This window comes from Nymphalis io, chromosome 12 (genome assembly GCF_905147045.1).
Source record: "Nymphalis io chromosome 12, ilAglIoxx1.1, whole genome shotgun sequence".
Classification (NCBI taxonomy): domain Eukaryota; kingdom Metazoa; phylum Arthropoda; class Insecta; order Lepidoptera; family Nymphalidae; genus Nymphalis; species Nymphalis io.
In genome coordinates, this window is record NC_065899.1 from 12,740,303 (window position 1) to 12,753,183 (window position 12,881).

The 12,881-nt window shown below is 33.0% G+C and overlaps 1 protein-coding gene and 1 pseudogene across 2 annotated transcripts in view; both read left to right on the plus strand.

Moving 5' to 3' along the window:
* The window catches only part of LOC126772529 (HIG1 domain family member 2A, mitochondrial), a 397,572-nt gene that overhangs the window by 265,209 nt on the left and 119,482 nt on the right, over positions 1-12,881 (plus strand). The window lies entirely within an intron of this gene.
* Positions 8,271-9,038, plus strand: LOC126772589 (uncharacterized; annotated as a pseudogene).

A 12,881-nucleotide genomic window follows, 5' to 3' on the forward strand; every position in this document is an offset into this window, starting at 1 on the left:
TGGGATGTTTTAATTGAATTCCTATTGAAAAACACTTAACTCGAGTTTTTGAATGAATTGATAAATTCTGTATGCAAGTGGATGAGGAATTGCAAACTGAACTTTTTAAATTATAAATTGTACGTATGAATAAAATATTATTTGTTACTTGGTATAAATAACATGTTGAAAAATGCTTCGTTAAATAAAGTGAATAGAGCTCAGTGGGTAGAACGCTATCTTAACCGAAGATTGGGGATTCCAATCCGGCAATTTCTTTATATAATTCAAGTCGTGCAGTGAAGGAATACACCGTGAAGAAAACTATATGTTTCCAGGACCAGGACATGAATGTATGAAAAGAATTTCTACCCCATGTGTCCATCCACCACTAAATAACATTGGAACAGCGTAGTAAGAATAAGAAAGGTCTTATGAGAGGCTCATCATATCAGAGGAACCCATCCAGCGATGGGTTCCTCTGATTTTGAGAGTAGACCAGGAAATTAACTTTTTTTTAATATCAAGAATAAATTCAATAGCTAATAAAATATATCTTTTTTCTATCCTATAATATTTTGTTAATAAACAATATAAATTAAAATACAAAATATATCTAAACCGTAATAAAAAATAAAAGAATGTCAAAGATTTGTTTGGATTTAAAATTGTCAGGCCTAGCCGAGTTCAATGTTATTGACAGAATACGAAATAAAATAACAATGGCTGTATTCAATCGCAAAACGAACGGATACGAGTATATCAAATGGTTTTATTTGAATAATTTTTGCAAACAAACTAAATTCACTACAGCCCAACGGTATTCAGTTGCATAGCGATGTTAACGTCTTAGGTTTGATTCTGACCAACTGTACTATTGCACGTTACTGCTTCTAGGACACGTCTTAAGGTTTAATGAAGAATGTATTTTTTTTTTATTTTAAAATTTCTTATAATATATGAAAATAGAAATATCAATGAATTTATATGATTAATTTTTTAAAATATCTGTAAATTTAAGGTGTTTAATATCTTAGATAATTTATATTTTTTATTAAAACAAAAACAAATTAAACTCTACCTGGGATGGAAAAGGAGAAGCCCAATAATATCGTTTTCAAGTTATCTGAATTAATGAAATCCACGAAAGAAAGAAACGAATACAGAAAAATATTAATTAGTGTTCTTTATACGACGTTCATTTAGTAAAATGTACTAGTAAAGTATTTTTTTTTTTCAATTATGGAAAATTGTTTAAATAGTTTACTAAGATGAAAATAAAAATTATTTAGCGATAAAATAATTTGATTAATATTCTTTCTTAATAAAACTTTGTTTATTTACAATATGTTTCTTAGTAATTGAAAAAAAAGGCAAGATGGCCTAGTGGTAAGAATGCGTGAATATTAACCGATGAACGTGGGTTCAAACCCGGGCAAGCACCACTGAATTTTCATGTGCTTAATTTGTTATTATAATGCATCTCGTGCTTGACGGTGAAGGAAAACATCGTGAAGAAACCTGCATGTGTCGAATTTCACTGAAATTCTGCCACATGTATGTTCCACCAACCCACATTGGAGCAGCGTGGTGGAATAAGCTCCAAACCTTCTCCCCAAAAGGGAGAGGAGGCCTTAGCCCAGCAGTGGGACATTCACAAGCTGTTACTGTTACTGTTCTTAGTATTTGTTTCATTTGACGTTACTATTTTGAACGCCCGAACGAACTGTGGTCGATTTTTTTAAATATAATAAGAAAGCAGATAGGCCCTTTACTTATAATTGATTACCTTCGTCTATGCTACACTTAGCACTATACGAAACTTTAACCAATCCTTACACCATGGCGCCCCCAACGATGGTTTCAAAGTCAATGTTTATATAGTTATTCAACACATAAGCGTTACATACTTATCGATTGTCAAATACTTTCCGGTAAGAAAGGAAATATCAAAGATCTAAGAAAAACCGAAGAAAAAAATATAAAGTGTGTATTATTATTATGTAGAATTGTTATTATTATATAAAATGTCAATATTAGTATCGAAAATATTTTGTTTCTTGTGACTGACTTTTCAATTATTTATCTTCTTTAAGTAAGTATTTAAAGTCCTATTTTAAATTATTTCAATTTAAAAAACATATTTACTATTTAAGAACATTGTAATAATCGTAATTTTTTTCCTGACAATGTAACCAAGAATATAGAAAATAAACAAGACTTGCACGCTTTTTTTAGCCCCGAGCGGACGCTTCGGCCAATCGACCGCCTAATTATGGCACTAAAAACTAATTGCGACCGACGGAGAGCCGCACTGCCAACTAGCAACCGTATAGAGCAGGATCTTTCTGTGGAATATTCCAATATGTTTTTGTATATATAACTATTATTGATAGAAGATAATAATTAAATGCTTTACTCATGAAAGTTGCTTAGCGACTGTTTAGTTAAACAATGATTTATCTCTTTCTGTCACTATAAAGGTTCAAAGAATATTTATTTCCATAAAGACTAACGTCACTTACATGAAAACAATGATAAACTTAAAATTAGTTGTTACATTCGCCGTTCGTTGTTACTTTAGTCGTTATTTTATTAATTAATACTCATTTAACACATTGTGACTTCTTGCTTAGAAGCGAATGATTTTTTGTAAGATACGCGGCTAGTTGTATCTTAAATATGTTAAGCGAGTTTACATTTCATATATTTGAGGGTATTTTGTTAAAAAGTTGCACTCCTTCAAATGTAATCATTTTTTTTCCATAGTTCTTTCTTATCTTCGGTAGGACAATGAGCTCGCTCGACGTGTTTTTAATAAAGAGACAAATATTGTAAATATATATAATTAAAGAGCATTTTGATAATTTTGTTTGGTGCAACTTGAACGTCAGCTAGTTTTATTTTGGCAGCACTGCCCTTTACTTCAATTAAGTACGAAATTATTGATTTAACATTCGAAAAAAAACAGCATCGTTTAACCTTTTCGTTTAATCACCCGCTACACGACGTTTATAAGTAGGGCCGTAATAGTTGATAGTTTTAACGGTGTGGGATGGATGCTGTGGTTTCCTGTAACTGAGGCACTTACACTTATAACTCGCATAATGTATTTAAAGCTTGCCATGTGTATTCTTTGTTGAAGATCCTATTAAAATAAAAAATAAAATAAAATGGTATATTGTTCGATCATATTAAAAATTATAATTATCTGTATTAATTAATTTTATCAATATATATCTTATTGTGCGATATAAATGTAAACTTCACAACATACTAAATATGAATTGGAATAATAATATAAATGTTAACTATATAACTCTCAATTTCTTTAAGTATTCAAAAATAAATCGTATCGCCATAAGTCACAAGCATTTATTTCTTAGGAGTTTAGTCACAGAGTGATCATGCTAACCCAATAGGAATAACTAAACATAATTAAGTCGTGCTTTATTATTAATTTAATTTCGATTTAAAAAATATACAATAGTTGTAATACAAGTATTAATACTTTTTTTCGGACTTGAAATATTTTTTTAAATGTTATAAATATAAATGTAAATGTTATATGTTATATGTTATAAATGTAAATATGTTACAGATAATAAATTTATTTGGATATACGACGTCACTTATTTTACTAGAATAGCAACACCACCGACAACAATTCGCGACATATACTTTATATTTACAAAAAAACATTTAACTTCGAAGTCCCGCCTCGTTTGCCTAGTGCCTAGCTAATAAGACTGCAGTCTGAAGCCGAGTTCGAATCCTAGGTCGGTATAGTTAATAGTATTAGGTTTTGCTGTCAACAAATTCTCATCCATTTCCATACCTCCGAAAGCACTGGCCTTAAACCTAGCCATTATTTTTCGAGTTTTAGGGAATAGAGAGTGCACCTGTGTTTGCACACACACTTGTACACTATAATATCTCCTACGTAGTTGGCTAATCCCTCTTGAGATTGGCCACCGTGACCGAAATTAGTCTGGAGGCATTATTATATTAATGGTATGCACAAAAGTCTTATCGCTAAGAAAGCGATCTCTCCTAGACAACCATAATAGTGTGCAAAATTTGATGTATATGCTTTTCATCGTTGAGGATTTTCTTCGTCTGAAACCAATCCTAGGTCCAGATTCAGGTCATGCTCACTACGAATTGTCATCGGAAATTAAACAACATGTAAACTATCAACTCCATAGGAGTGGATATAAGTGCAAAATTCTTAAACAAACTAACAAACATTGCAAGTTAAATAAAACCTAGTAAAACGGCCCACATTTCATCAGAAAGATACTATTAATGTCTTTAAGTATTAATATTAGAACTACATATATTCTTATTTACAACATTATAATAATAATAATTGTGTAATATCTCATTAAAATTGCATTTACAATATTTATATGAAATTGTTGCTTAAGTTTCTCAAAAACATTAATACTTATGTTTTAATTTATGCCTATTTATAAACTGTACATACTTTATTGACCCTATTTATACGAATAAGTTCTTCCTGTTAAGATACTCTTCAAACAATTGCATTCTCGACGTTTATAAAGTCGTAGCAGCTGCTACGTGGCTACAGATCCGCTATTGCGGCTACGAGAATCCGATGTAATAGTCGACCGTAATAAGAGTACACTTGCATTTAGAAAATGTTAATTATTTTGAGATTTAAACTTCTTTTACATTATTTTAACATTTACGTGTAAAATGGAAAGAATAAAGTTTTGAAAAAATGGTTCAAACAATAGGCGAATGTCTGTCACTCGCTTATACAATAATCACTAGAGTATATTAATAGTTTTTTAATATAATTACAATCGAAATTATCAATTCTAAATAACATAATAAGGAAATTAACGTCTTAAAAAATATTGTTTTTTTTAATTTTTTAATTTAAAATAGAACATGTTGATATAAAAAAAAGCTGATGAGAAATGGTTAAAGCTTACTCCAGGCTGTTCCGATGCTGGTAGGTGGATACACGTGATGGTTTCCTCACAGTGTTTTCATTCACTGCCGAACACAAGATCAATTACAAACACAAATTAAGCACATGAAAATTCAGTGGTTTGAACTCAAACTGAAATTCGGAATCAACGATCATTCACGTTTTCATGTCTCCTTACATAGATTACCTTTTTTGATAAAAATCAAACCCAAATATAGAAATGTATACATATTTACATAGCTCATACTAAACAACAGATAATAACATTTCGACATGTACTAATTCATCCGTCTGCGAGCTCCTCGTAGAACTGACAACTGAGTGTTCGTTATTCATGAGGCCTGTCTGATAGGTCTCTGGCAGATTGGTAGTTTCCAGTTAACTAACAAAATTTTACATCAAAATTAATACGAATATAATAAACAAAGTATTTTGTATTTCAAAATCATATAGTTTAAATACGGATTAAAAATTGTAAAAAACGTTAATACATATTGAGACATTATAGAAAAGTATTTTATAAACTTAACTTATTTATTAGTTTTGGATATTTAATTAATATTCATATTATAGTTATAAATCCATACATACAGAAATAATAATAATTAATCAGTATGGCGTTTGGTCGAGTGTGGTCGGATTTCTAAAGGCCCTTTTGAAAATCTTACGATATTTTTTGCATTTCAAATGATGTAAGTTTTACTTCCCTTTCCATATAAAATATTTATAAAATACAACAATCTTATTAAGTTTTAATTTATATATTAATAATGAGGATATCCTTTTATTTTGGTATCTGCATATATAATATTATTTAACTTGTATCCTGCGTATATTATTTAGCAAGTGTATGCGGAGACACATGTGCCCTCTATTCCGTCACTTTCATATCAATTTTCATCCAATGGGATATCAATTTTACAAACTCGAAGATGATATTTAGAATATCATCGTAATATATAGATTATGAAAATTGCAAAACGAGTTCAAGGCGAATCCTTCCTGAGTAAACCAACTTCAACCAACCCTTCAATGTCTCAAGGTAACAAACGTGATTGAAAACACGATGTTTTGATTACCTTTTATAAACACTTTAAGTAGAACCGAAGACTAAGCTGTTAAAGCTTCTTATGTTTACAAACAGACATAAAAATAATTTAATTAATAATTATTACAATTATTTAACATGATCTATCTATGACTAGCTGACCCGGCAAACGTTGTTCTGTCATATACATTATATCTTCTGAACATTTTGGACTTTAAATAAAAAGTAACGAATTTATTGTAAGTGTGTGGGGATGGGATCTATGACAGAAAAAGGAAAGAAGCGCTATAGATGATAACCGCTGATAAAAACACCAACCATTCATTTTCTCAATTCAATGTACTTCATTAATGTAATGGACATATTCACTGTTTGATTGAAAGTTTCATATAAAGTGAAAAAAGTAATATATTTTTATCCTAAAGCAGTTAATTAATTTCGAAGAGCAATTGAGTGTAAGATATTTTTTGTTAGTCCGTCTTTAGCCAACACAAATAAGCTCGATGGTTTGCTCACCCGAGAACATGCCACGTATACTTGTCCGTGTGAACATGGTTTGCCTAAATCAAAGCCACAAAAAGACATCGTTTGGCCTTGCGACTTATTGATTGTCATTATACATATATGCATAAAGCAACACCCTGCGAATTTTTTCATGCGTTTATTTATTATTGTTTTCTTAGGTTATGTCTACGGATTTTGTGTGTGAGTGGTGGCTCATCGTACATTCGTCCCACATTATGAGACAGAACTTTTGAAAAAGGTGGTCCGTTATTTGGTTTCTTTATAATATTGGTAAATGGTAACCCCCCCCCCCATATACATTAGCACTATAAAAATATTAACCATTCTTTATATCGTGAATAAGCCGCCAACCTTGGGAACTAAATTGTCCCTTGTGCCTATGGTTACACTGGCTCCATCGCCCTTTAAGTCGGAACACAACAATACTAAATATTACTGTTTGGCGGTAGAATATGTGATAGACATAGTACATACGAATGGAACATAATGTTTGCGCTGGCTATTTCGCTGTCACATCGTTGGCCATCACCATAATTTTTCTTCTTGGGCGAGAATTTTAATTTTGCCGTGACTCCTAAGATCTTAATTTAAATTAATCCTTTTATTATTCTAGTGAGGCAACCGCGTCTTTTTATTGCCTTTCAATCGATTTTCTATTTAAGCAGACAAATTGAATTACTGCTAAATATTTTTTAAAATATAATTTAGTATTTTACACAACTCAAGATGATTTATTTCACACAAACTATATAAACAAACATAGTCTGTTCAAAGGTGGCGCTGCTAACAGAATTCAAATGGAATTAAGTTTTATTTTTTGCATTAAATAATTAAATTTGATTCAGAATGATGATGACGTTATTATTTCTAAAAGATTTTATTTTGAATATTGTCAAAGTAATTTAAACCCTTTAACAATAAATAAAACATCAAAAATGTCTTCAAAATTTCAAACAAACAAAACAGAGTCTACTATAAATTAAATATTGTTATAATTGCTTGATATAAGGGTCATTGATTTTGTTTTTCTTTTCTTTCGATAGTTTTTTTATATGATTATACTATCATTTCTCTGTAATGCATGTAAATAGTAAACACTCGAATCATGTGTATATATTTAATGTATGTATACTTGAATTAATTTACATGATTTATTTTTCAAGATTGCCTTATTTACCCTTGCTACAATTTCGTTTTCTTGACTTTCCTCCATAAAATTGCGATGAAGACATGATACAAGTCCCGTGTAAATTAAAAAGAAAAAAAAAATTTTTACGGTTTGGGAAGAAGAGACCCGGAGAGAAACGCTATTTTTTTTTCGTGTGCGAATGCACTTCAGGAACAGCCTTGCTACTGGATACGTGCCGATGAGCAAACCGTTCAAACGTGACATGCTCACACGCATATTTTCGTTATTTTGTTAGATTTGTTCGTCTGTTCTTTCTCCTCTATTATTACGCATGCTTGATGCTTTATTAGTTCGACGACCCAAATGGGCTCCCTTGCGTATCGGATAATTTTAAATATAGCAAAAAGAAACATTGATAAAACACTTTTTTTCGGGTAGGTGTCAAATAAAAGACAAAACGGTTTTATAAGAGCTCTTGTTAATTTCAATTAAATAAATTGGAAGATCAATAATTACACTAATACAAATGTGCTAATTATGTTCCCTGCCAGCTAAATCTCCATAACACGGATTTAATCCCCCATAAACAGAAACAATGAAAGAATATATAATACATTCACATTTGCACTATGGAGTCCATCAAGCACTCAATTCAAGAGCTGACTGAACACTTCAACTCACGGATGGCTGAATTTCAAAAGACTCTTCAGAGTTCTATCCCAGCATCAAGTCCAACCACCAACATAGCGGCTCAGTTTAATACATTTAGAGTCTTTGTTTTAACTGCGTTGGAGAGCCTTCAGAAGCAAGTTGAACTCCTATCAAAGCAATACAACCAAATGGAGATGCGAAGTAGAAGGAAAATGCTCCTCTTGCATGGAATTCCTGAAGAAGTAAAGGAGAATGTACCAACTGTGGTGTCGAGGGTTTTATCAGATAATCTCAAGTTGCCTGAGCTTACCATGGATAAGCTCAGCCGATGCCAGCGATTGGGTCAATCCACGCGAGATAAGCCTCGAGCTATTCTTGTCAAATTTCATGACGCGTCGCTTCGTAATAAAATCTGGTACTCGAAAACATCTCTCAAAAATACGGGTGTGACTCTTTCGGAATTCCTTACTAAGGAGAGACATGAACTGTTTATGGCTGCGAGACGGAAGTTTAAAATATATCTAAATGCTGGACGAAGGATGGTGCCGTTATATACTGGGTCAGACGGTAAGCGCCATCGTATTGTCACAACAGCTGAACTTAATTCAATCAAATGCACACAGAATGATATTCCTTTGGCTACTATTCCTGCTGCTGTTCCCAGTACCAGTTCTGTCGACTCAAATGCTAAATCTACCAGTTCCACACAGGCGATTCAAAGCAAGAGAACTGTCAAAAAGTAAGCTCTGTTTTGTTAGACGTACTGTAGCATTAAATTAATATCGTATACTTTTGAACATTAGTGTTTAGCTTCGATTTGTATTTTGTATTTATGTTAGATACTATATTGTTCTATTTTTACTTTCATTATTTATAATTTATGGACATGTCGGTACAATGTCAACAATTAGACGTTTGACAAGTTTACATGCTAATTGTAGTTGATTGGCTTTGGACTCTTGCATTTTGGCCGTAGTTTTTTTTTAGTACAAATAACTGTAGTAATTCAATATCTTACTCTTATTTTTGTATTACTTTAATTAGTACTTCTTTTTTTTTAATATCCCTTTTATTATTTAAATGTTTCTTGTTTTTTTGGGTTAGTTAAATAGCTTGTTATAATAGTTCTATAGTTTATGGATACTTGTTGTGTAATTATTCATAATACTGATGTATGTTTTTTTTAGTTTTTATTTTTTTTTTTATTGTTTTTTTACCGTGTCACTTAAATCTTTAAAATTGTATCCACTCCTATTGTTTATTATGATTGGTATTTTCAATATTAATTTTAAAATGCTATCTCACATACTGTGATTATATTATTATTATTATTTTTAGTATTTTATACATACATATAATAGTTGGTTGTTGATATAACCAGCATGATTTCAAACACTCTCAGTGTAAGCGACTCGAATGACAATAGTGAGTATATTAGTGAAGCAGTGCTCTCTAGTGATGATAGTTTTCATAGTGCTTCTCTTCTTCTTTTCTGTCTTCCTTCGATAGTAAAAATATTCATGCCGTCCTAGTATCCGAATCTTTTCTGAAACCCTGCTTACCTTCAACTTCTTACTGTTTGCCTGGCTTTCATCTGATCCGGAATGATCGTACCGGTAAAGGTGGTGGTGGAGTGGCAATATATCTCCGTAGTCATATCCCCTTTACTATTTTAAATAAATCTCCTACACAATACTGTGAGTCATCTGAACATATTTTTATTGAAGTCTTATTCGGCCATCTCAAACTACTACTGGGTGATTTTTATAGTCCATCCCTTACTATTAATTATTTTGATTATTTTGAAAATTTGTTGGAACAATTTAGTGCGTCTGTTGATCACACAATCATTATGGGAGATTTTAATACTTTTTTAAATTAAGATGATCAACGCGCCAAACGTTTTAAAAATATAATGAATAGCTGTAACCTTAATGTACTTCATACGAACGCAACTCATTTTTTTCCTCATTTTTCTTTGCCATCGCTGTTGGACTTAATGGTTGTTTCCTCGCCTAGTCATGTTGATGCGCATGGTCAGCTTCCCACTGAAGCCTTTTCTTACCATGACTTAAAAGCCGAGATGGCCCTGTGGTAAGAACGCGTGAATCTTAACCGATGATCGTGGGTTCAAACCCGGGCAAGCACCACTGAATTTTCATGTGCTTAATTTGTGATTATAATTCATCTCGTGCTTTACGGTGAAGGAAAACATAGTGAGGAAACCTGCATGTGTCTAATTTCACTGAAGTTCTGCCACATGTGAATTCTACCAACCCGCATTGGAGCAGCGTGGTGGAATAAGCTCCAAACCTTCTTCTCAAAAAAGAGGAGAGGAGGCCTTTAGCCCAGCAGTGGGACATTCACAGGCTGTTACGGTTACGGTTACGGACTTAATTTATTTATCCTATAGGATACGGCCTCCGAAGGCTAAGCCCACCATAGTCATGCGGCGAAATTACCAGAATTTGAATACTCCCAATTTTATGGATGATCTAATCAATATCGACTGGACCGCAATATATAATGCCAGCTCAATAGACGATAAAATGAGTATATTTAATTTCCTATTAAATGATCTATTGGATGTACATGCCCCTTTGAGACCTATCAAGCTTAAGCTCCTACCGGCTCCTTGGCTAACTCAGGACATTAAAGCACTCATGGCAAAGCGTAATGCTGCGAAAGCTAGATACAAAAGAAATGCGACGAACGATAACCTTTTAAAATATAAGCAGCTGCGAAATCGTTGCAGTATGCTTTGTCGTGATGCTCAGCGTAAGTTTATTACTAATGCTATCGAAAAAAGCGGAACATCTAGGATATGGCAGTTTTTGCGATCATTGGGGATTGGCAGGAAACGTTTCCTGCCAATTTCAATCTCGTTGATCTTAATAAACACTTTATTTCCTCTTCCTCTCTAAACAATCAGTACAAATCCATCACACACAACTATCTCCATTCTTTGCCGATCCCTAACTATACTCCTTTCCAATTCAGTCCTGTTACCATGGGAGAATTAAAAAAAAACATCCTATGCATCAAATCTGATGCAATCGGTTGCGACGGAATTAGTCGAAAACTTATACTTCTTACCCTTAACAGTATATTGCCTATTTTATGCCATATATTTAACTATTCTTTATTACATGGTGCCTTCCCTTCTGTATGGCGTAAAGCTCTCGTGATTCCTATTCCCAAAGTTTCCAATCCTTTGCTTCCCTCTCATTTTAGACCTATTTCTGTTCTTCCATTTCTTTCAAAGGTGTTAGAGCGTGTTGTTCACTCTCAACTAAACCAATTCCTCACTATTAATAAAATCCTGTGCCCTTTTCAATCTGGGTTTAGATTAGGCCATAGTACAGTTACAGCTCTTGTTAAGGTATGTGACGACATTCGCCAGGGTATTGATAACAAACCCGTGACTGTACTAGCTCTCCTTGACTTTTCAAATGCCTTTAATAACATCGACTATGACATATGCTTGGTAATCCTAAGATCGCTAAGCATAGATTCTACTGTCATTGAATGGTTTCGCTCTTATCTGTTTAACCAACAGCAATGCATAATGGCTAATAATAAATATTCATCCTATCTAGATATTTCTTCCGGTGTCCCGCAGGGTGGTGTGCTCTCTCCTCTTCTCTTTTCTATATTCATTAATACTCTCTCTTCACTTATTTCCTCCTCTTATCATCTATATGCTGATGATCTACAAATTTACGTTACCGCTCCTTTAGACAGTATCGATGAGGCAGCTGCAACCTTGAATCATGATTTGGCAAAGATATCTGAATGGTGTAAATCTTACGGTCTCAAAGTGAACCCGAGCAAGAGACAAGTGGCTATATTTGGCAGTCATAAGCTTCTGACGATGGTCCAAGATAAACATCTACCTCCAATCTTATTTGAGGGCCAAATATTACACATGCAAGAGACTGTTAGAAATCTTGGACTACTTCTTGATGCTTCCTTTTCCTGGATACCCCAAATCGCTGAAATGAGTCGTAAGATTTTCGCTATCATTGGTTTTTTAAGGCGATGGAAAAACCTATTGCCTATCAAGGCAAAGATCAGCTTAGCTAATACGTTCCTCTTACCAATACTGGACTATGCTGATGTCTGCTAGATGGATTTAACTGAAGACCTCCTAAATAAATTAGAACGGCTGCAAAATATAGCCATAAGATTTATTTTTGGTCTGCGAAAGTTTGATCATGTCTCTGAGTATCGGTCTCAGTTAAAGTGGCTGCCAATCAGACTACGAAGGAATCTACACGCCTTATCTCTTCTCTACTCTATTCTTTATATCGATCACACACCATCTTACCTTAAAGAACGCTTTAAATTTCTTGGTTGCGACAGCGCACACAACCTGCGTTCTTCGGATGATAATAAACTAGTTACCCCCTGCAGCCGGACACAAACCTACAGTAACTCTTTTACTGCAAAAACCATCAAACTTTGGAATGCACTACCTACAGATATTCGGCAGTCGAATTCATTGAGTATTTTTAAATACCGCTTGAAAAGCTATTATTTGTCCATTTCCAAGTAAGGTATGTATGTATGTATGAAATAGTATG